Genomic DNA, 26091 nt, shown 5'->3' with positions numbered 1-26091 from the left:
CTGGGCAGGATAAGGATACAAGCTCCAGAGGAGATGAGACAAGATGGAGATGTCAAGGTGTGTGAGAGTGAGTGATAATGCCCCTTGAAGTGGCAACAAGTGAGATCCTTATGAATATGTGATGGGTTTGTGAGTGTGAGTAAAGAGTGGTGAGACTTACCCTGGTGGAACAGAGGAGATCATTCACCCTCTTTCTGAACTGGGTGGCAGACCTCTTCTTCTGGGTATTGGCACTGACCGCCACTGCCACTGCCTCGCAAGCTGGATTGCTGGAAGTCCTACAACCAGAGCGGGAACATCGGGGTGGGTCTCAACTGCGTCCACTGAGGTGTCATTAAATTTGGGTGCTACATGCTTTTTGCCTTTGGATGCCTCTTCTGTGGAGCTCTCCTAAGCTGCAGAAAGTACATATGATGTGCAGGGGCGCCTGGAGTTAAGGAGTGCTGATGTCAGGGCTGGGTGGACAAATCGGGGCCGCCCCCCGCAATACGGCATGTTCTCCGTGGATGAATAATTAATACAGTCTGAAACGCACAATACAGCCTGAAAACCTGCCATTGCAGTTGGCAGGTTGAACACCGGTTCTTTTATGCCCACTACCATACGTTGCATTTTTCTGGATAAATTCTGCCCAGAAAGTCTACTGCAACAATGGCTATATAGAAGGTGTCCAGCTTAGATCATCATAGGGAAGAATAGTGTGTTCAAAAGTGTTGGCCGGGACATTAAAGAAACTAACCCCGTAGGCCATAATACAATATCCAAGGTCTGTGCAGGCATGAGCTGATCAATTACCTTCTGTGGAAACTCATTATGGGCAGGGAGGTCATATGATCACAATAACCATTTTGATTTTTTTTAAAATTACAACACCCTTGTTGCTTTTGAACATAGCATCATAGAATCCCTACAGTGCAGAAGGAGGCCATTCGGCCCATCAAGTCTGCACCAACCCTCGAAAGAGCACTATATCCATGTCCACTCCCCCGTCCACCCGACCCTATCCCATAACCCCATAAGGTACACATCCCTGGACACTAAAGGGCAATTTAGCATGACCAATCAACCTAACCCGCACTGTCCAGAAGGAATCTGCCAATGGAGCAACAAATTAATCTCTCTCTCCCCTGTTTTCTACTTAAATCCGTTATAGTTCCGAACCCATCGCAGAGTTAGAGAATTTTAATCAAAAGAAACCTCAAGTGCAATATCATCAACTTTTGGAAAAGGTGGATAACATTTTAAAAAGTGTCTCCATAAATTACTTCAGCTTCAACCCGACTGGAATTTCAATGCCACTGTGGAAAATATCTGCCACGAACAGATATGTATACACGAACAGTGCGTGTCCTGTGTGTGTTTGTATTTCTGAATATCTTTACGTCGCACAATAAAAACTAACCCCTTGTTTAAACTGAAGAAAGCCTGGCGGACTAGGTTTTTTGTAATCAGCACATATACGGTTATGTATCACCTTCATCCTTATAAATTACAAAAGAAAACCTCTGTTATGTTCAATTGAGGAGTGGGAAAGAAAGGTGGCGCCCTGACATCCTTCCTTACCCGGTTGTAACAATTAGTCAAATGCTACATCAATTGTTCTATTTAGCAGCATCTGCTGACCAATGAAGTTGCTGTCAGTCAGTTTGGGTTGCTCTAAGACCACTTTAACATAAACTTCCTCACAGCTTTGACCCAATCATGGGCACAAGAGTTAAAGGGTAAACGAGAGTGAGAATAGCTTAGCCTGACATCAAGGCAGCATTCTGGGCCAAGGGCTACGAGGGATGAGCAACAAATGCTGCCTTTGTTAGCGATAGCTGTCTCCCAATAATGATTTATTTTAAAAATCCATTAAGTTTGCCACATGGGGGTCTTCCGGTGGCGGCCATGACCTGCTAGGTCGCGCATTTACAGCAGCTCCCACCGAGGTCGGTATTTCGGGCCGCTGAATGGGACGGCGGCGGCATTTGGAGGCTGAGACCGGTGTGGGAACGGACGCTGGAGAGGTTCCCCCCGGTGCTGCATGGAGAGAACGAGGAGTGGGACAGGCAGACGCGCAAACGCGGGGAAAAAGGTAGAGAAGTTCCGGGAAGACAAAATGGCAGCCGGAGAAGATCGGGAGGTGTGGGCCCAGTGGGCCAAAGAACAACAAGAATTCCTAAAAAACTGCTTTATGGAGCTTAAAACGGAGATGTTGGCCTCCATGGAGAAGATTGTGGTGGCCCAGCAGGCGCAGGAGAAGGAGATCAAGGAGGTGAGGAGGAAGGTGGCGGAGAATGAGGACGAGATCCTGGGCCTGGCAGTGAAGGTGGAGGCGCACGAGGCGCTACATAAGAGATGGCAGGAGAGGCTGGATGACCTTGAGTACAGGTCTCGGAGCCATAATCTGTGGATCCTGGGCCTTCGCGAAGGAGCGGAGGGGGCAGACGCGAACATGTACGTGACCATGATGTTGGGGACGCTGATGGGCGAGGGGGCCTTCCCACGGCCTTTGGAGCTGGATGGGGCGCACAGGGGCCTCGCCAGAAAGCCGAGGGTGAACGAGCCGCCGAAGGCGAGGATGATACGGTTTCATCGTTTGACAGACCGAGAGCGAGTCCTGTGATGGGCGAAGAAAGAGTAGAGCAGTAAGTGGGAGAACGGCGATATCCGCATCTACCAGGACTTGGGAGCTGAGATGGCGAGGAGGCGTGCGGGGTTCAACCGGGCCAAGGCGGTCCTCCACAGCAAACGGGTGAAGTTTGGGCTCCTTCATCCGGCGAGACTCTGGGTAACATACCAGGACAAGCACCATTACTTTGATACGCCGGATGAGACGTGGTCGTTCATCAGGCAGGAGAAGCTGGACCTGGACTAAGGGACAGTTGTATGGGGGTGAAATGTGCGGGTGGGGGTGGACCGGGGGGTAAGATGCGGGTAAAGCATAAGATTATTTGCTTGTCTGCTCCAGTTTGGTTGGTGGTTTTGTTGTTTGTTTTGTTTTTCAGGGGTTTGGTTTTAGGGGGCGGGTAACGCTCGGGACAGGTTGTCCGGCGCACGGGAAGGTCCTGGTTGGCGCTTGCCGCTCTACCCTGTGGGGGAGGGGGGGTTGGGTGGCCCGAAGGAGGCAACAAGTTTAGGGTCCGCATATAGGGCGGGAGCGGCCGGGGTCAGCATGGGTGAGCTGACTCACGGAAGCATAGTGGGGGGGAAATCAGAGCTAAGCGGATGCTTGGCAGGGGGGGGGGGGAGGGTTGGTAGGGGGTTGGGGGGGGGTTGGGTGCTGCTGTGCTGACTGAAGGGGAGCCAGGTGAGGGGAATGGATGGAGAGTCAGGCTGGGAGGCCGCCAAGGGTAGGGCTGGAATCGGGAGGTGGGGGCACGTGGCTGGCCGAAAAAGGGAGATGGTTAGTCGGCAGGATGTGGGGGTGGCCAACCCCCCGACCAGGCTGATCACGTGGAACGTGAGGGGCCTGAATGGGCCTATCAAGAGGTCCCGCGTGTTCTCACATTTAAAGGGGTAGAAGGCGGACGTGGCCATGTTGCAAGAGACGCACTTGAGGCTCGCGGACCAGACGAGGCTAAGGAAAGGAGGTGTTTCACTCGGGGTTAGACTCAAAGACCAGAGGGGTGGCAATTTTGATTAGTAAACGAGTGGCATTTGAGGCGGGGAGCATCGTGGCGGACAAGGGGGGCAGGTACATAATGGTGAGTGGCAAGCTGCAGGGGGCCCGGGTGGTGCTACTGAATGTGTAGACCCCGAACTGGGACGATGCGGCCTTCATGAGGCGCGTGTTGGATAGGATCCCGGACTTGGAGTCAAGTAACCTGATTATGGAAGGGGACTTTAATACGGTCTTGGACCCGATTTTGGACCGTTCCAAGTCCAGGTCGGGAAAGAGGGCGGCGGCGGCCAGGGCCCTGTTGGAGTTCATGGGCCAGATGGGGGGTGTGGACCCGTGGCGATTTGCACGGCCAAGGGCGAAGGAGTTCTCCTTTTTTTCCCACGTCCATAAAGTCTACTCGCGGATAAACTTCTTTGTGTTGAGTAGAGCGCTGATCCCGAGGGTGGAGGGGGTTGAATACTCGGCCATTGCGGTCTCGGACCATGCCCCGCACTGGGTGGACCTGCGGCTGGGGGCGGAGCGGGGTCAGCGCCCTCTCTGGAGACTGGATGTGGGGCTGCTGGCGGATGAGGAGGTGTGTGGGCGGATAGGGAGGAGCATTGAGAACTATGTGGGAGCAAATGACACAGGGGAGGTAACGGTGGCAGTGGTGTGGGAGGCTTTGAAGGCGGTCGTTAGGGGAGAGTTAATCTCCATCAGGTCCCACAGAGAGAAGAAGGAGAGGGCGGATAGGGAGAGGCTGGTGGGAGAGATACTCCGGGTAGACAGGAGATTCGCAGAGGCCCCAGAGGGGGGTTGCTGAATGAACGCCGGAAACTTCAGGCGGAGTTCGACTTGTTGACCAAGGGGAAGGTGGAAGCGCAGTTAAGGAAAGTGAAAGGGGCAGTCTACAAGTATGGGGAGAAGGCGAGTAGGATGCTGGTGCACCAGCTGCGCAAGAGGGAGGCAACTAGAGAGATTGGGGGAGTGCGAGATAAGGAAAGCAACATGGTGCTGAGCCCAGAGAGGGTGAATGAAGTCTTCAGGGAATTCTACGTGAAGTTAGACGAGTCGGAACCCCCTGGGGAGGGGGAAGGGATGCGGCAATTTATGGACCGGTTGATGTTCCCGAGGGTGGAAGTGGAGCGGGTGGAGGGATTAGGGGCCCCAATTGAGTTGGAGGAGGTAGTCCGGGGGCTGGCAAGCATGCAGTCGGGCAAGGCCCCGGGTCCGGGCGGCTTCCCTGTAGAATTTTATGAGAGGTTCTCGGAGCTACTGAGCCCGCGCCTGCTAAGAACCTTCAATGAGGCAAAGGAGAGAGGGACCCTCCCCCCAACGATGTCGCAGGCATTGATTTTGCTTATCTTGAAGAAGGAGAAGGATCCCCTGCAGTGTGTGATGCACGATCAATTACAATCAAAGGAGAGGTAGTAACATAACTGAAGGCTTTAATAGACTAGCACTGTTCCCCAGCAGCTTCGGTACAGAAATGAGGGCTGCTGGGACGGCACCGGTTCTTATACTCCGCCTGTCAGGGCGGAGCTACATACCAAACAGCCAATGGTAGACTCCTAGGTTTAACCAATAGTCTTCAGCCTCTCGGGTACTGCAATACCTGATAATACCACATTCACCCCCTGTTAAAAAAGAGTCCGGCAGGGGTGGTGGCCAGTGGTTACAATAACATGGTATGATCAGATATGGAGGTACTGTGATACCTCCTTACAGAGTTGTCGAGAATATTTACAAGTGTGGAAGATATATACATTCAGTGATCATTTACAGTTTTACAGTTACAGTTACAGTGAAGCAATCAGTCGGTCGGGTGGCCTGGTCGTCCTCCTGGATCGTCTGGGCTTCAGTGGTGATTCTGGTGGGGGTCCGGGCGTCTGCGACTCCGGGAGCGTGGCTTCGGCCTCCATGGCAGCTTCGTCACCCCTAGACGGCGCTGGTGGGGCAAACGGTTGACACGAGAGGGGGGCACCTGTAGGGGACGTCGGTGGGTGGGGGGGGGAGTGGGGGTAATGGTTCGGGTGCGCGTGGGGTTCCGGCGGGCACCAGGTCCCGAAGGGAGACTGTATCTTGCCGGCCATCAGAGAATGCCACGTAGGCGTACTGGGGGTTAGCGTGCAGCAGGTGGACCCTCTCGACCAACGGGTCCGACTTGTGCGCCCGCACGTGCTTCTGAAGCAGGATGGGTCCGGGTGTTGCTAGCTAGGTTGGGAGCGAGGTCCCGGAGGACTTCCTGGGGAAGACAAGGAAACGTTCATGAGGTGTCTGGTTGGTAGTTGTACAGAGCAGAGACCGGATGGAGTGGAGGGCCTCCGAGAAGACTTCTTGCCAGCAGGAGATTGGGAGGTTCCTGGACCGTACGGCCAGTAGAACGGTCTTCCAGACCGTTCCGTTCTCCCTCTCTACCTGCCCATTTCCCCGGGGGTTGTAACTGGTCATCCTGCTTGAGGCAATGCCCCTGTTGAGCAGGAATTGACGCAGTTCAGCGTTCATAAAGGAGGACCCCCTATCACTGTGTGTGTACGCGGGGAAACCGAACAGTGTAAAGATACCCTGGAGGGCCTTGATGACGGTGGTTGCGGTCATGGCTGGGCAGGGGATGGCGAATGGGAACCGGGAGTACTCGTCAATCACGTTCAGGAAATACGTGCTGCGGTCGGTGGTGGGGAGGGGGCCTTTGAAATCCATGCTGAGGCGTTCAAAAGGACGGGAAGCCTTTATCAGGTGCGCCCTCTCTGTCCAGTAGAAGTGCGGTTTGCACTCTGCGATGATTTGGCAGGCACTGGTGACTGTCCTGACCTCCTTGATGGAGTAGGGCAGGTTGCGGGTCTTAATGAAGTGGAAAAGACGAGTGACCCCCGGGTGGCAGAGGTCCTCGTAGAGGGCTCGGAGGCGGTCCACTTATGCAGTCGCACATGTGCCGCGTTGACAGGGCATCAGGAGGCTCATTTAGCTTCCCATGACGGTACAAGATCTCGTAGTTGTAGGTGGAGAGTTCTATCCTCCACCGCAAGATCTTGTCGTTTTTTATCTTGCCCCGCTGTGCATTATCGAGCATGAACGCCACCGACCGTTGGTCAGTGAGGAGAGTGAATCTCTTGCCGGCCAGGTAATGTCTCCAATGTCGCACAGCTTCTACTATGGCTTGTGCCTCTTTTTCGACCAAGGAATGGCGAATTTCGGAAGCATGGAGGGTACGGGAGAAGAAGGCCACGGGTCTGCCCCCTTGGCTGAGGGTGGCGGCCAGGGCTACGTCGGACGCATCGCTCTCAACCTGGAAGGGGAGGGACTCGTCGATGGCGCGCATCGTGGCCTTTGCAATGTCTGCTTTGATGCGGCTGAAGGCCTGGCGGGCCTCCATCGACAGGGGGAAGGTTGTGGACTGGATTAGGGGTCGGGCTTTGTCTGCATAGTTAGGGACACACTGGGCGTAATAACTGAAAAACCCGAGGCAGCGCTTCAGGGCCTTGGGGCAGTGAGGGAGAGGGAATTCCATAAGGGGGCGCATGCGTTCAGGGTCGGGGCCTATAACTCCATTTCACACCACGTAGCCGAGGATGGCTAGGTGGTCGGTGCTAAATACGCATTTATCCTTGTTATACATTAGGTTAAGGATTTTCACAGCCTGGAGAAATTTTCGGAGGTTGGTGTCGTGGTCCTGCTGGTAATGGCCGCAGATGGTGACGATATCAAGATACGGGAACGTTGGTCAAACATTCGGTCCATCTCGCGTTGGAAGACCGACACCTCATTAGTGACACCAAAGGGAACCCTCAAAAATTGATAGAGCCGCCCATCTGCTTCGAAGGCTGTGTATTTGCGGTCACTAGTACGGAGGGGTAGTTGATGGTAGGCGGATTTGAGATCCACCGTGGAGAAGAATTTAATAGACTAGAACTGTTCCCCAGCAGCTTCGGTACAGAAATGAGGGCTGCTGGGATGGCACCGGTTCTTATACCCCACCTGTCAGGGCGGAACTACATACCAACCAGCCAATGGTAAACTCCTAGGTTTAACCAATGGTCTTCAGCCTCTTGGGTACTTCAATACCTGATAATACCACAGTGTGTGTCCTACAGGCCGATATCGCTCCTGAATGTAGACGCCAAGCTGTTGGCAAAACTTCTGGCCACCAGAATAGAGGACTGTGTCCCGGGAGTGATTGGGGAGGCCCAGACGGGTTTCGTTAAGGGCAGGCAGCTGAACACGAATGTGAGGAGGCTCCTGAATATTATCATGATGCCCTCAGATGGGGGGTATGAGGAAGCGATGGCTGCAATGGACGCGGAGAAGGCCTTTGACAGGGTGGAGTGGGAGTATTTGTGGGAGGCGTTAGGCAGGTTTGGATTCGGTGAGGGATTCATAGGTTGGGTCAAGCTGCTGTATCAGGCCCCTGTAGCGAGTGTGTCCACAAACCGGCTAAGGTCGGAGTATTTCAGGCTGCACCTGGGGACGAGGGAGGGGTGTCCCCTGTCCCCGTTGCTGTTTGCCCTGGCAATCGAGCCGTTGGCCATTGCGCTCAGGACTTCAAGGGATTGGAGGGGGCTGGTGCGCGGAGGGGAGGAGCACCGGGTCTCCCTCTACGCGGATGACCTGTTGTTGTACATTTCGGACCCACTAGAGGGGATGGGGGAGGTCATGCGGATCCTGAGGGACTTTGGGAGCTTCTCGGGGTATAAATTGAACGTGGGGAAGAGTGAGCTGTTCGTGGTCCACGCTAGGGGCCAGGAGGAGAGACCGAGGGAGCTCCCGCTCAGGATAGTGGAGAGGAGCTTTCGGTACTTGGGGATACAAGTGGCCAGGAACTGGGATGCCCTGCACAGGCTCAACTTAACCCGGCTAGTGGAGCAGATGGAGGGAGAGTTTAAAAGGTGGGATATGCTCCCGCTTTCCCTGGCGGGACGGGTGCAGACTGTGAAGATGACGGTTCTCCCCAGGTTCCTCTTTGTCTTTCAGTGCCTCCCCATTTTCATCCCCAAGTCCTTTTATAAGCGAGTGAATAGAATTGTTACGGGATTTGTGTGGGCGAATAAAACCCCGCGAGTTAAAAGGGCATTCTTGGAGCGTAGCCAGCGGGGAGGGGGAGGACTGGCTCTGCCGAACCTCTGCAGCTATTATTGGGCGGCCAATGTGGCCATGATTAGGAAGTGGATGATGGAGGAGGGGGCGGCATGGGGGCGGCTGGAGATGGCGTCATGCAAAGGCACCAGCCTAGGGGCACTAGTCACGGCTCCGCTGCCGTTCTCACCGGCGTGATACACCACAAGTCCGGTAGTGGTGGCGGCACTGAGGAACTGGGGGCAGTGGAGGAGACACAGGCAGGAGGAGGGGGTCTCTGTGTGGACCCCGATACGGCATAACCATAGATTTGCTCCAGGTACGATGGATGGGGGGTTTCAAGGCTGGTATAGGGCAGGTATTAGGAGGGTGGGGGACTCGTTTATAGACGGGACTTTCCCCAGCATGCAGGCGCTGGAGAAGTTTGGCCTGCCCCTGGGGAATGCGGTCAGGTCCCTCCAGGTTTGGGACTTTCTTAGAAAACAGGTGGGAACATTTCTGCTGCTGCCCCCACGTAGGATCCAGGACAGGGTGGTGCCTGGCGTCTTCAGCCAGAGAGTGGTGGGTATGTGGAATTAATTGCCACAGAGGGCGGTGGAGGCCGGGACGTTGAGTGTCTTGAAGACAGAAGTTGATAAATTCTTGATTTCTCAAGGAATTAAGGGCTATGGAGAGAGAGCGGGTAAATGGAGTTGAAATCAGCCATGATTGAATGGTGGAGTGGACTCGATGGGCCGAATGGGCCTCACAAACCTTATTGAGTTCTTTGAGAAGGTGACTGAACAGGTAGACGAGGGTAGAGCAGTTGATGTGGTGTATATGGATTTCAGCAAAGCGTTTGATAAGGTTCCCCACGGTAGGCTATTGCAAAAAATACGGAGGCTGGGGATTGAGGGTGATTTAGAGATGTGGATCAGAAATTGGCTAGCTGAAAGAAGACAGAGGGTGGTGGTTGATGGGAAATGTTCAGAATGGAGTACAGTCACAAGTGGAGTACCACAAGGATCTGTTCTGGGGCCGTTGCTGTTTGTCATTTTTATCAATGACCTAGAGGAAGGCACAGAAGGGTGGGTGAGTAAATTTGCAGATGATACTAAAGTCGGTGGTGTTGTCGATAGTGTGGAAGGATGTAGCAGGTTACAGAGGGATATAGATAAGCTGCAGAGCTGGGCTGAGAGGTGGCAAATGGAGTTTAATGTAGAGAAGTGTGAGGTGATTCACTTTGGAAGGAATAACAGGAATTCGGAATATTTGACTAATGGTAAAGTTCTTGAAAGTGTGGCTGAGCAGAGGGATCTAGGTGTCCATGTACATAGATCCCTGAAAGTTGCCACCCAGGTTGATAGGGTTGTGAAGAAGGCCTATGGAGTGTTGGCCTTTATTGGTAGAGGGATTGAGTTCCGGAGTCGGGAGGTCATGTTGCAGCTGTACAGAACTCTGGTCCGGCCGCATTTGGAGTATTGCGTACAGTTCTGGTCACCGCATTATAGGAAGGACGTGGAGGCCTTGGAGCGGGTGCAGAGGAGATTTACCAGGATGTTGCCTGGTATGGAGGGAAAATCTTATGAGGAAAGGCTGACGGACTTGAGGTTGTTTTCGTTGGAGAGAAGAAGGTTAAGAGGAGACTTAATAGAGGCATACAAAATGATCAGGGGGTTGGATAGGGTGGACAGTGAGAGCCTTCTCCCGCGGATGGATATGGCTGGCACGAGGGGACATAACTTTAAACTGAGGGGTAATAGATATAGGACAGAGGTCAGAGGTAGGTTCTTTACGCAAAGAGTAGTGAGGCCGTGGAATGCCCTACCTGCTACAGTAGTGAACTCGCCAACATTGAGGGCATTTAAAAGTTTATTGGATAAACATATGGATGATAATGGCATAGTGTAGGTTAGATGGCTTTTGTTTCGGTGCAACATCGTGGGCCGAAGGGCCTGTACTGCGCTGTATTGTTCTATGTTCTATGTTCTAATGGTCTTACTTCCACGCCTATGTCTTATGGTCTTATGGTCTGGGTAGGGGAGGGGAAGGTGTCGGACATATATCAGCAGCTGCAGGAGGTGGAGGAAGCCTCAGTGGAGGAGTTGAAGGGCAAGTGGGAGGAGGAGCTGGATGAGGGCCTGTGGGCCGACGCCCTGGGCAGGATGAACTCCTCATCATGTGCCAGGCTCAGCTTAATCCACTTTAAGGTGGTGCATCGGGCGCACATAACGGCGGCAAGGATGAGTAAGTTTTTTGGGGTGGAGGACAGGTGCCCGAGATGTGCAGGGAGTCCGGCGAACCACGCCCATATGTTTTGGGCATGCCCGGCGCTTCAAGAATTCTGGTAGGGGTTTGCGAGGGTGATGTCTAGGATTTTGGACACTCGGGTGAGGATGGGGGGGGGGGAACTGTTGATATAATGTAAGTTTTATATGAAGCCAACACCCACCTTGTTTTGTTTAATAATTCTTGTTTATTTTTATTATTATTTGCACTTCTCTCTTTATGTAAAAACGTTGGTTGGAAAAGATTTAATAAAACATTTATTAAAAAAAAAGAGTTTGACACATGGGAACCTTTGAAAAACTGAAGTCAACATGAAAAGTGTGCAGTGACTGGAACGATAGATGTAGAAAAAAATGGTTGTGGTTGTCAGAAGTCATATAATAACGCAGCAGCACCTCAGGGAAGAATCCTCAGCCCAATCATATTTCAAGTGTTTTTTTACTTTTTATTGGGTTTTTTTGTTTAACAATTATAAAGTACACAATTCTTTTTTTTCCCAATTATGGGGCAATTTTGAGTGGCCAATCCACCTTGCCTGCACATCTTTGGGTTGTGGGTGAGGCCCATGCAGACACGGAGAGAATGTGCAATCGCCACACAGACAGTGATACAGGGCCGGGATCAAACCCGGGTCCTCGGCGCCGTGAGGCAGCAGTGCTAACTACTGTGCCACCATGCCGCCCAACACTTTTAAGTATTTAATCCATTTTTTTTCTGTCACAAAGTCCAGATTATTTATTGATCTTGCATTGTTTGTTTCCATTCACATCTTCTCCAATAATAAAACAGTCCAGTCCACCTATTGCAAAATTTGGACAAAAAACAGGAAGACTTCTTGGTCTTTCTATTGGCAGTAATATTCAAGCCAGGTAATGGCATCCTCAACAAATAAATGCTCAATAAAGTCACGCAGACTTTCAATGGTATCACCATCAGAGAGTCCCACACCATTAATATCTGTGAAGGCACCACTGACCAGAAGCTTATCTGGATCAGCGATATCAACAAGGTGGCTATAAAACCAAGAGAGGCAGGATGATGAGTGGTTCAACTTCTAACCCCCCCAGAACTTATTCAACATCTACAGCATTCAAGCCAGGAGTGTGACCACTCTCAACTGCGATGTGGAGATGCCGGCGTTGGACTGGGGTGAGCACACTTCAGCAGTCAAGGGCATTCAGCCTCTGATCTACGGGTTAGCGTTCTCCAAGGTGGCCTTCAGGATGCGCGACAACGCAGAATCGCCGAGCAGAAACTTATAGCCAAGTTCCGCACACATGAGTGCGGCCTCAACCGGAACCTGGGATTCATGTCACATTACATTCATCCCCCACCATCTGGCCTGCGAAATCCTACCAACTGTCCTGGCTTGAGACAATTCACACCTCTTTAACCTGGGGTTACCCCATCTCTGGATCTGTAAAGATTTAATCACCTGCTAATGCTCGCATTCCAAGCATTGTCTGGTGTCATTGAATCTGACTATATATATGTTTCTGGAACATACCTCTTCATTCACCTGAGGAAGGAGCAGCGCTCCGAAAGCTAGTGACATCGAAACAAACCTGTTGGACTTTAACCTGGTGTTGTAAGTCTTCTTACTACTCTCAACTGCAGCAGTAATACTCAAGGAGCTTAACACCACCCAGGACAGAACAATCTGCTTGATCTGCACACTTGCCACAGAACTCAACATCCAGCTTGTTTATGCAAACTATGGTTGCCATGTTTTACTTACAGAACGCACTGCAGTAACTCACCACGCTTACTTCAATAGCACCTGCCAACTCTGCAACCTCTACCAGTGAGATGGGCCAAGCAGCAAATATCATGAGAACGATATTATCTCCCAGCTGCCCTCCAAGTGAAACACCTTCTCGACTTGGTTATATATCTGTAAAATTCCTGAAATTCTCTGCCAGGAGAGCATTACCAGCAGCAGTTCAAGAAGAAGGCTCGTCATCTAATTTCACTAAGTCAGGCAAGGTAGGGGAGCTCATTTTGGGTCGACAGAGCTTCTGCTCCAAACATAGCCCCACAGAAACTAATGGAGGAGGTTAGGAGATGTTGTGGCATATCCATGCCGACACTATAGTGGGAGAGTACCAGAAATTTAGACAAATTCACAGCAATTAAATACAGTGCTTTGTTTTTATTTTTTGCAATGGAGGTAAGGGAATTAAATCAGTGGATAAACAAATAATTTGGGAGGCAACATCATGACAAAATAACTAGGCATGAATTTTGTGTTTGCTTTATGGGATGGTACGGGATGTGATTGGCCTGGTCTTGATCTGAATTAACAAGCCAACTAAATTAGCAACAAATTCGTTGGGGTAAGTTTTCAATCTGGGCATTAAGTATCGCCTAGGCAGTGAAGAGAAGACAATGTGAGAGGGAAATCTGGGGCTGGATTCTCTGGTCCCCCAGCCCGCGTGTTACTCGGCGGTGCGCCAATCGCTGGCGGCAGGATTCTATACTCGCGCCGTTTGTCAACGGGATTTCCCATTGAAGCCACCCCACACCACCGGGAAACCCATGGTCGGGGGTGCGGTGCCGGTGGGAAATGAGAATCCCAACGGCAGGAGAATTCCGGACCTAATGGGGGAGGATCTCACATTGGCAACAGGACCACCTGATTTTTCTTCTGATTGAATTAGCGGAAGGATAATAAGATGGATCATTTAATAAATTGGCCACGGATCTGACAGGTAACGAAACAATTGAATGAGTAAGGATGGCACTAGTGACCAGATGGTGATGGGCAGCAGTGTATGTAAAAGTACAGCAAATCTATTCAGGGGTTGAAACTGGTTACCCCACAGCAGCATAAAATGGGCTGAGAGATGAATCAACAGTGCACGTTTCAATGTGTCTGATTATCTTTTCCATTAAAGTCAATGCTGCCCCACTCCCATCCTGATTTTTCATAAAATTTACAGTGCAGAAGGAGGCCATTCAGCCCATCGAGTCTTCACTGGCTCTTGGAAAGAGCGCCCTACTTAAGCCCACACTTGTATCCCAGTAACCCCAACTAACCTTTTTGGACACTAAGGGCAATTTTATCACGGCCAATCCACCTAACCTGCACATTTTTGGACTGTGAGAGGAAACCGGAGCACCCGGAGGAAACCCACGCACACACGGGGAGAACATGCAGACTCCGCACAGACTGTGGGCCAAGCCGGGAATTGAACCTGGGACCCTGGAGCTGTGAAGCAACTGTGCTAACCACTGTGCTACCGTGCTGCCATTTTGCAGCATTTCGATTTGCACTAATGCTGTTGACCACACCACCCGGCTGTCACATTTCTTCACTATTTCATCCATTTTCAACACAAGTGGGTTGCAGCTATATCTTTTTTTAAACATCCACATCGCAATGAGACATAAGGGTGTGAGACAGAACAGCCAGAAACAAATGAATACCAATAACTCACTTATATCTAATTTAATTCCAACTGAGGTGAAAAATTAATAATAGTGTTTGGCAGCGATGACAAATAACATTTTTTTAAATGACAATGGCATTAGTGGGTGTTTGAAGTGAGTGAGTCAGTTTTCGGCATTCCAGTGTGGTCCCGCTTCAAATCAAAGAGTGCACATTCTGCTTTACTGCTTTGATTCAACGTGATATTCCACTTGATCCAACATCCGATGGAGAGTTAATGTGAAGTAGGAGAAGCTTAAAAAAACAATTAGTACTTTAGAGTATTTAATTAATTTGTTCAATGAAAAGAGCCATGAATTGAGATGCTTGTGATGAGATGGATAAGGGACAACTTGAGACATTCAGTCCGGCCATGAATGCAGCAACCCAGGGCAGCACGGTGGCGCTGTGTTAGCCCTGTTGCCTCACGGCACCGAGGTCCCAGGTTCGATCCCGGCTCTGGGTCACTGTCCGTGTGGAGTTTGTACATTCTCCCCGTGTTTGCGTTGGATTAGCCTCCACAACCCAAAGATGTGCAAGCTAGGTGGATTGGCCATGCTAAATTGCCCCTTAATTGGAAAAGATGAATTGGATACTCTAAATTTTTTTTAAAAATGAATGTAGCAACCCACAGTGGGGACCCCACCAATGTGCTGCCTGACCAGCGGTATTCACACGACCTCCAGACGCTGACCAGTGCTATTCACGGGAACTCCAGACGCTGACCAGTGCTATTCACGGGAACTCCAGACGCTGACCAGTGCTATTCACGGGAACTCCAGACGCTGACCAGTGCTATTCACGGGAACTCCAGACACTGACCAGTGCTATTCACAGGAACTCCAGAGACTGACCAGTGTTATTCACGGGAACTCCAGAGACTGACAAGTGCTATTCACAGGATCTCCAGAAACTGACCAGTGCTCTTCACAGGAACTCCAGAGACTGACCAGTGCTATTCACGGGAACTCCAGGGACTGACAAGTGCTATTCACAGGATCTCCAGAAACTGACCAGTGCTCTTCACAGGAACTCCAGAGACTGACCAGTGCTATTCACGGGAACTCCAGGGACTGACAAATGCTATTCACAGGAACTCCAGAGACTGACCAGTGCAATTCACAGGATCTCCAGAGACTGACCAGTGCTATTCACAGGATCTCCAGAAACTGACCAGTGCTCTTCACAGGAACTCCAGAGACTGACCAGTGCTATTCACGGGAACTCCAGGGACTGACAAGTGCTATTCACAGGAACTCCAGAGACTGACCAGTGCAATTCACAGGATCTCCAGAGACTGACCAGTGCTATTCACAGGAACTCCAGAGACTGACCAGTGCTATTCACGGGAACTCCAGAGACTGACCAGTGCAATTCACAGGAACTCCAGAGACTGACCAGTGCTATTGAAGGGAACTCCAGAGACTGACCAGTGCTATTCACAGGAACTCCAGAGACTGACCAGTGCTATTCAAAGGAACACCAGACACTGACCAGTGCTATTCACGGGAACTCCAGACACTGACCAGTGCTATTCACAGGAACTCCAGACACTGACCAGTGCAATTCACAGGAACTCCAGACACTGACCAGTGCTATTCACAGGAACTCCAGACATAGACCAGTGCTATTCACGGGAACTCCAGACACTGACCAGTGCTTTTCACAGGAACTCCAGAGACTGACCAGTGCTATTCACAGGAACACCAGTTGCTGACCAGTGTTATTCACGGGAACTCCAGTTGCTGACCAGTGAAAGTCACAGGAACTCCAGTTGCTGACCAGTGCTATTCACAGGAACTCCAGGGACTGACCAGTGGTATTCAAGGGAACTCCAGGGACTGACCAGTGCTATTCACAGGAACTTCAGACAATGACCAATGTTATTGACAGGAACACCAACTGCTGACCAGTGCGATTCACAGGAACTCCAGACACTGACCAGTGCTATTCACAGGAACTCCAGAGACTGACCAGTGCTGTTCACAGGAACTCCAGAGACTGACCAGTGCTATTCACAGGAACTCCAGAGACTGACCAGTGCTATTGACAGGACCTCCAGAGACTGACCAGTGCAATTCACAGGAGCACCAGTTGCTGACCAGTGCTATTCACGGGAAATCCATTTGCTGACCAGTTTTACTCATAGGAACTCCAGTTGCTGACCAGTGCTATTCACAGAACACCAGAGACTGACCATTGCTATTTACCGGAACTCCAGAGAATGACCAGTGCTGTTCACGGGAACTCCAGTTGCTGACCAGTGTTATTCACAGGAACTCCAGAGACTGACCAGTGCTATTCACGGGAACTCCAGACACTGACCAGTGCTATTCAAGGGAATTCCAGACACTGACCAGTGCTATTCACAGGAACTCCAGAGGCTGACCAGTGCTATTCACGGGAACTCCCGGGACTGACCAGTACTATTCACAGGAACACCAATTGCTGACCAGTGCTATTCACAGGAACACTAGTTGCTGACCAGTGCTATTCACAGGAACTCCAGGGACTGACCAGTGGTATTCAAGGGAACTCCAGACACTGACCAGTGCTATTCACAGGAACACCAGACACTGACCAGTGCTATTCACGGGAACTCCAGGGACTGACCAGTGGTATTCAACGGAACTCCAGATAATGACCAGTGTGATTCACGGGAACTCCAGGGACTGACCAGTGCTAATCACAGGAACTTCAGACAATGACCAGTGTTATTCACAGGAACACCAATTGCTGACTAGTGCTATTCACAGGAACTCCAGACACTGACCAGTGCTATTCACAGGAACACCAGACACTGACCAGTGCTATTCACGGGAACTCCAGAGACTGACAAGTGCTATTCACAGGATCTCCAGAAACTGACCAGTGCTATTCACAGGAACACCAGGCACTGACCAGTGCTATTCACAGGAACTCCAAATACTGACCAGTGCTATTCACAGGAACTCCAGAGACTGACCAGTGCTATTCACAGGAACACCAGTTGCTGACCAGTGCTATTCACAGGAACTCCAGTTGCTGACCAGTGCTATTCACAGGAACTCCTGAGACTGACCAGTGTTATTCACGGGAACTCCAGTTGCTGACCAGTGCCATTCACAGCAACACCAGTTGCTGACCAGTGAAATTCACAGGAACTCCAGTTGCTGACCAGTGCTATTCACAGGAACTCCAGGGACTGATCAGTGGTATTCAAGGGAACTCCAGGGACTGACCAGTGCTATTCACAGGAACTTCAGACAATGACCAGTGTTAATGACAGGAACACCAATTGCTGAACAGTGCGATTCACAGGAACTCCAGACACTGACCAGCGCTATTCACAGGAACTCCAGATACTGACCAGTGCTATTCACAGAAACTCCAGAAATGGACCAGTGCTATTCACAGGACCTCCAGGGACTGACCAGTGCTATTCACGGGAACTCCCGGGACGGACCAGTGGTATTTAAGGGAACTCCAGATACTGACCAGTGCGATTCACGGGAACTCCAGGGACTGACCAGTGCTATTCACAGGAACTTCAGAGACTGACCAGTGCTATTCACAGGAACACCAATTGCTGACCATTGCTATTCACAGGAACACAAGTTGCAGACCAGTGCTATTCACCGGAACTCCAGGGACTGACCAGTGGTATTCAAGGGAACTCCAGACACTGACCAGTGCGATTCATAGGAACACCAGGAACTGAACAGTGCTATTCACAGGAACTTCAGACAATGACCAGTGTTATTCACAGGAACACCAATTGCTGACTAGTGCTATTCACAGGAACTCCAGAGACTGACCAGTGCTATTCACAGGAACTCCACAGACTGACCAGTGCTATTCACAGGAACACCAGTTGCTGACCAGTGTTATTCATGGGAACTCCAGTTGCTGACCAGTGTTATTCACAGGAGTTCCAGAGACTGACCAGTGCTATTCTCAGGAACTCCAGACACTGACGAGTGCTATTCACAGGAACTCCAGAGACTGACCAGTGCTATTCACAGGAACTCCAGACACTGACCAGTGCTATTCACAGGAACTCCAGAGACTGACCAGTGCTGTTCACAGGAACTCCAGAGACTGACCAGTGCTATTCACAGGAACTCCAGAGACTGACCAGTGCTATTGACAGGACCTCCAGAGACTGACCAGTGCAATTCACAGGAGCACCAGTTGCTGACCAGTGCTATTCACGGGAAATCCATTTGCTGACCAGTTTTACTCATAGGAACTCCAGTTGCTGACCAGTGCTATTCACAGAACACCAGAGACTGACCATTGCTATTTACCGGAACTCCAGAGAATGACCAGTGCTGTTCACGGGAACTCCAGTTGCTGACCAGTGTTATTCACAGGAACTCCAGAGACTGACCAGTGCTATTCACGGGAACTCCAGACACTGACCAGTGCTATTCAAGGGAATTCCAGACACTGACCAGTGCTATTCACAGGAACTCCAGAGACTGACCAGTGCTATTCACGGGAACTCCCGGGACTGACCAGTACTATTCACAGGAACACCAATTGCTGACCAGTGCTATTCACAGGAACACTAGTTGCTGACCAGTGCTATTCACAGGAACTCCAGGGACTGACCAGTGGTATTCAAGGGAACTCCAGACACTGACCAGTGCTATTCACAGGAACACCAGACACTGACCAGTGCTATTCACGGGAACTCCAGGGACTGACCAGTGGTATTCAACGGAACTCCAGATAATGACCAGTGCGATTCACGGGAACTCCAGGGACTGACCAGTGCTAATCACAGGAACTTCAGACAATGACCAGTGTTATTCACAGGAACACCAATTGCTGACTAGTGCTATTCACAGGAACTCCAGACACTGACCAGTGCTATTCACAGGAACACCAGACACTGACCAGTGCTATTCACAGGAACTCCAGACACTGACCAGTGCTATTCACAGGAACTCCAGACACTGACCAGTGCTATTCACGGGAACTCCAGAGACTGACAAGTGCTATTCACAGGATCTCCAGAAACTGACCAGTGCTATTCACAGGAACACCAGGCACTGACCAGTGCTATTCACAGGAACTCCAAATACTGACCAGTGCTATTCACAGGAACTCCAGAGACTGACCAGTGCTATTCACAGGAACACCAGTTGCTGACCAGTGCTATTCACAGGAACTCCAGTTGCTGACCAGTGCTATTCACAGGAACTCCTGAGACTGACCAGTGTTATTCACGGGAACTCCAGTTGCTGACCAGTGCCATTCACAGCAACACCAGTTGCTGACCAGTGAAATTCACAGGAACTCCAGTTGCTGACCAGTGCTATTCACAGGAACTCCAGGGACTGATCAGTGGTATTCAAGGGAACTCCAGGGACTGACCAGTGCTATTCACAGGAACTTCAGACAATGACCAGTGTTAATGACAGGAACACCAATTGCTGAACAGTGCGATTCACAGGAACTCCAGACACTGACCAGCGCTATTCACAGGAACTCCAGATACTGACCAGTGCTATTCACAGGAACTCCAGACACTGACCAGTGCTATTCACAGGACCTCCAGGGACTGACCAGTGCTATTCACGGGAACTCCCGGGACGGACCAGTGGTATTTAAGGGAACTCCAGATACTGACCAGTGCGATTCACGGGAACTCCAGGGACTGACCAGTGCTATTCACAGGAACTCCAGAGACTGACCAGTGCTATTCACAGGAACACCAATTGCTGACCATTGCTATTCACAGGAACACAAGTTGCAGACCAGTGCTATTCACCGGAACTCCAGGGACTGACCAGTGGTATTCAAGGGAACTCCAGACACTGACCAGTGCGATTCATAGGAACACCAGGACTGACCAGCGCTATTCACAGGAACTTCAGACAATGACCAGTGTTATTCACAGGAACACCAATTGATGACTAGTGCTATTCACAGGAACTCCAGACACTGACCAGTGCTATTCAAAGGAACGCCAGACACTGACCAGCGCTATTCACAGGAACTCCAGACACTGACCAGTGCTATTCACAGGAACTCCAGAGACTGACCAGTGCTATTCACAGGAACTCCAGAGACTGACCAGTGCTATTCACAGGAACACCAGTTGCTGACCAGTGAAAGTCACAGGAACTCCAGTTGCTGACCAGTGCTATTCACAGGAACTCCAGACACTGACCTGTGCTATTCACAGGAACTCCAGAGACTGACCAGTGCTATTCACAGGAACTCCAGTTGCTGACCAGTGAAAGTCACAGGAACTCCAGAAATGGACCAGTGCTATTCACAGGACCTCCAGGGACTGACCAGTGCTATTCACGGGAACTCCCGGGACGGACCAGTGGTATTTAAGGGAACTCCAGATACTGACCAGTGCGATTCACGGGAACTCCAGGGACTGACCAGTGCTATTCACAGGAACTCCAGAGACTGACCAGTGCTATTCACAGGAACACCAATTGCTGACCATTGCTATTCACAGGAACACAAGTTGCAGACCAGTGCTATTCACCGGAACTCCAGGGACTGACCAGTGGTATTCAAGGGAACTCCAGACACTGACCAGTGCGATTCATAGGAACACCAGGAACTGAACAGTGCTATTCACAGGAACTTCAGACAATGACCAGTGTTATTCACAGGAACACCAATTGCTGACTAGTGCTATTCACAGGAACTCCAGAGACTGACCAGTGCTATTCACAGGAACTCCACAGACTGACCAGTGCTATTCACAGGAACACCAGTTGCTGACCAGTGTTATTCATGGGAACTCCAGTTGCTGACCAGTGTTATTCACAGGAGTTCCAGAGACTGACCAGTGCTATTCTCAGGAACTCCAGACACTGACGAGTGCTATTCACAGGAACTCCAGAGACTGACCAGTGCTATTCACAGGAACTCCAGACACTGACCAGTGCTATTCACAGGAACTCCAGAGACTGACCAGTGCTGTTCACAGGAACTCCAGAGACTGACCAGTGCTATTCACAGGAACTCCAGAGACTGACCAGTGCTATTGACAGGACCTCCAGAGACTGACCAGTGCAATTCACAGGAGCACCAGTTGCTGACCAGTGCTATTCACGGGAAATCCATTTGCTGACCAGTTTTACTCATAGGAACTCCAGTTGCTGACCAGTGCTATTCACAGAACACCAGAGACTGACCATTGCTATTTACCGGAACTCCAGAGAATGACCAGTGCTGTTCACGGGAACTCCAGTTGCTGACCAGTGTTATTCACAGGAACTCCAGAGACTGACCAGTGCTATTCACGGGAACTCCAGACACTGACCAGTGCTATTCAAGGGAATTCCAGACACTGACCAGTGCTATTCACAGGAACTCCAGAGACTGACCAGTGCTATTCACGGGAACTCCCGGGACTGACCAGTACTATTCACAGGAACACCAATTGCTGACCAGTGCTATTCACAGGAACACTAGTTGCTGACCAGTGCTATTCACAGGAACTCCAGGGACTGACCAGTGGTATTCAAGGGAACTCCAGACACTGACCAGTGCTATTCACAGGAACACCAGACACTGACCAGTGCTATTCACGGGAACTCCAGGGACTGACCAGTGGTATTCAACGGAACTCCAGATAATGACCAGTGCGATTCACGGGAACTCCAGGGACTGACCAGTGCTAATCACAGGAACTCCAGGGACTGACCAGTGCTAATCACAGGAACTTCAGACAATGACCAGTGTTATTCACAGGAACACCAATTGCTGACTAGTGCTATTCACAGAAACTCCAGACACTGACCAGTGCTATTCACAGGAACACCAGACACTGACCAGTGCTATTCACAGGAACTCCAGACACTGACCAGTGCTATTCACAGGAACTCCAGACACTGACCAGTGCTATTCACGGGAACTCCAGAGACTGACAAGTGCTATTCACAGGATCTCCAGAAACTGACCAGTGCTATTCACAGGAACACCAGGCACTGACCAGTGCTATTCACAGGAACTCCAAATACTGACCAGTGCTATTCACAGGAACTCCAGAGACTGACCAGTGCTATTCACAGGAAGACCAGTTGCTGACCAGTGCTATTCACAGGAACTCCAGTTGCTGACCAGTGCTATTCACAGGAACTCCTGAGACTGACCAGTGAAATTCACAGGAACTCCAGTTGCTGACCAGTGCTATTCACAGGAACTCCAGGGACTGATCAGTGGTATTCAAGGGAACTCCAGGGACTGACCAGTGCTATTCACAGGAACTTCAGACAATGACCAGTGTTAATGACAGGAACACCAATTGCTGAACAGTGCGATTCACAGGAACTCCAGACACTGACCAGCGCTATTCACAGGAACTCCAGATACTGACCAGTGCTATTCACAGGAACTCCAGACACTGACCAGTGCTATTCACAGGACCTCCAGGGACTGACCAGTGCTATTCACGGGAACTCCCGGGACGGACCAGTGGTATTTAAGGGAACTCCAGATACTGACCAGTGCGATTCACGGGAACTCCAGGGACTGACCAGTGCTATTCACAGGAACTCCAGAGACTGACCAGTGCTATTCACAGGAACACCAATTGCTGACCATTGCTATTCACAGGAACACAAGTTGCAGACCAGTGCTATTCACCGGAACTCCAGGGACTGACCAGTGGTATTCAAGGGAACTCCAGACACTGACCAGTGCGATTCATAGGAACACCAGGACTGACCAGCGCTATTCACAGGAACTTCAGACAATGACCAGTGTTATTCACAGGAACACCAATTGATGACTAGTGCTATTCACAGGAACTCCAGACACTGACCAGTGCTATTCAAAGGAACGCCAGACACTGACCAGCGCTATTCACAGGAACTCCAGACACTGACCAGTGCTATTCACAGGAACTCCAGAGACTGACCAGTGCTATTCACAGGAACTCCAGAGACTGACCAGTGCTATTCACAGGAACACCAGTTGCTGACCAGTGAAAGTCACAGGAACTCCAGTTGCTGACCAGTGCTATTCACAGGAACTCCAGACACTGACCTGTGCTATTCACAGGAACTCCAGAGACTGACCAGTGCTATTCACAGGAACTCCAGTTGCTGACCAGTGAAAGTCACAGGAACTCCAGTTGCTGACCAGTGCTATTCACAGGAACTCCAGGGACTGACCAGTGGTATTCAAGGTAACTCCAGAGACTGACCAGTGCTATTCACAGGAACTTCAGTCAATGACCAGTGTTATTGACAGGAACACCAACTGCTGACCAGTGCGATTCACAGGAACACCAGACACTGACCAGTGCTATTCACGGGAACTCCAGACACTGACCAGTGCTATTGACAGGACCTCCAGAGACTGACCAGTGCAATTCACAGGAGCACCAGTTGCTGACCAGTGCTATTCATGGGAAATCCATTTGCTGACCAGTTTTACTCATAGGAACTCCAGTTGCTGACCAGTGCTATTCACAGAACACCAGAGACTGACCATTGCTATTTACTGGAACTCCAGAGAATGACCAGTGCTGTTCACGGGAACTCCAGTTGCTGACCAGGGTTATTCACAGGAACTCCAGAGACTTACCAGTGCTATTCACGGGAACTCCAGACACTGACCAGTGCTATTCACGTGAACTCCCGGGACTGACCAGTGCTATTCACAGGAACTCCAGAGCCTGACCAGTGCTATTCACAGGAACACCAATTGCTGACCAGTGCTATTCACAGGAACACTAGTTGCTGACCAGTGCTATTCACGGGAACTCCAGGGACTGACCAGTGCTATTCACAGGAACTCCAGAGCCTGACCAGTGCTATTCACAGGAACACCAATTGCTGACCAGTGCTATTCACAGGAACACTAGTTGCTGACCAGTGGTATTCAAGGGAACTCCAGACACTGACCAGTGCTATTCACAGGAACACCAGACACTGACCAGTGCTATTCACGGGAACTCCAGGGACTGACCAGTGGTATTCAAGGGAACTCCAGATACTGACCAGTGCGTTTCACGGGAACTCCTGCGACTGACCAGTGCTATTCACAGGAAACTCCAGAGACTGACCAGTGCTATTCACAGGAACACCAATTGCTGACCAGTGCTATTCACAGGAACACTAGTTGCTGACCAGTGCTATTCACGGGAACTCCAGGGACTGACCAGTGGTATTCAAGGGAACTCCAGACACTGACCAGTGAGATTCATGGGAACTCCAGGGACTGACCAGTGCTATTCACAGGAACTTCAGACAATGACCAGTGTTATCCACAGGAACACCAATTGCTGACTAGTGCTATTCACAGGAACTCCAGACACTGACCAGTGCTATTCACAGGAACACCAGACACTGACCAGTGCTATTCAGAGGAACACCAGTTGCTGACCAGTGTTATTCACGGGAACTCGAGTTTCTGACCAGTGTTATTCACAGGAACTCCAGAGACTGACCAGTGCTATTCACAGGAACTCCAGACACTGACCAGTGCTATTCACAGGAACACCAGTTGCTGACCAGTGTTATTCACGGGAACTCCAGTTGCTGGCCAGTGCTTTTCACAGGAACTCCAGAGACTGACCAGTGTTATTCACAGCAACACCAGTTGCTGACCAGTGAAATTCACAGGAGCTTCAGTTGCTGACCAGAGCTATTCACAGGAACTCCAGGGACTGACCAGTGGTATTCAAGGGAACTCCAGGGACTGACCAGTGCTATTCACAGGAACTTCAGACAATGACCAGTGTTATTGACAGGAACACCAATTGCTGACCAGTGCGATTCACAGGAAATCCAGACACTGACCAGTGCTATTCACAGGAACACCAGACACTGACCAGTGCTATTCACAGGAACACCAGTTGCTGACCAGTGCTATTCACAGGAACTCCATACACTGACCAGTGTTATTCACGGGAACTCCAGTTGCTAGCCAGTGCTATTCACAGGAACTCCAGAGACTGACCAGTGCTATTCACAGGAACTCCAGAGACTGACCAGTGCTATTCACAGGACCTCCAGAGACTGACCAGTGCAATTCACAGGAGCACCAGTTGCTGGCCATTGCTGTTCACGGGAACTCCATTTGCTGACCAGTGTTATTCACAGGAACTCCAGAGACTGACCATTGCTATTGACAGGAACACCAATTGCTGACCAGTGCTATTCACAGGAATACCAGAGACTGACCATTGCTATTTACAGGAACTCCAGTTGCTGACCAGTGCTATTCACAGGAACTCCAGAGACTGACCATTGCTATTGACAGGAACACCAATTGCTGACCAGTGCTATTCACAGGAATACCAGACACTGACCATTGCTATTTACAGGAACTCCAGTTGCTGACCAGTGCTATTCACAGGAACTCTAGAGACTGACCATTGCTATTTACAGGAACACCAATTGCTGACCAGTGAAATTCACAGGAACACGAGTTGCTGACCAGTGTTATTCACGGGAACTCCAGGGACTGACCAGTGGTGTTCAAGGGAACTCCAGACACTGACCAGTGCGATTCATGGGAACTCCAGGGACTGACCAGTGCTATTCACAGGAACTTCAAACAATGACCAGTGTTATTCACAGGAACACCAATTGGTGACTAGTGCTATTCACAGGAACTCCAGAGACTGACCAGTGCTATTCACAGGAACACCAGACACTGACCAGTGCTATTCACAGGAACTCCAAATACTGACCAGTGCTATTCACAGGAACTTCAGACAATGACCAGAGTTATTCACAGGAACACCAATTGCTGACTAGTGCTA

Source organism: Scyliorhinus torazame, chromosome 4 (genome assembly GCF_047496885.1).
Source record: "Scyliorhinus torazame isolate Kashiwa2021f chromosome 4, sScyTor2.1, whole genome shotgun sequence".
Lineage (NCBI taxonomy): Eukaryota > Metazoa > Chordata > Chondrichthyes > Carcharhiniformes > Scyliorhinidae > Scyliorhinus > Scyliorhinus torazame.
Note: the sequence above shows the minus strand (reverse complement) of the source record.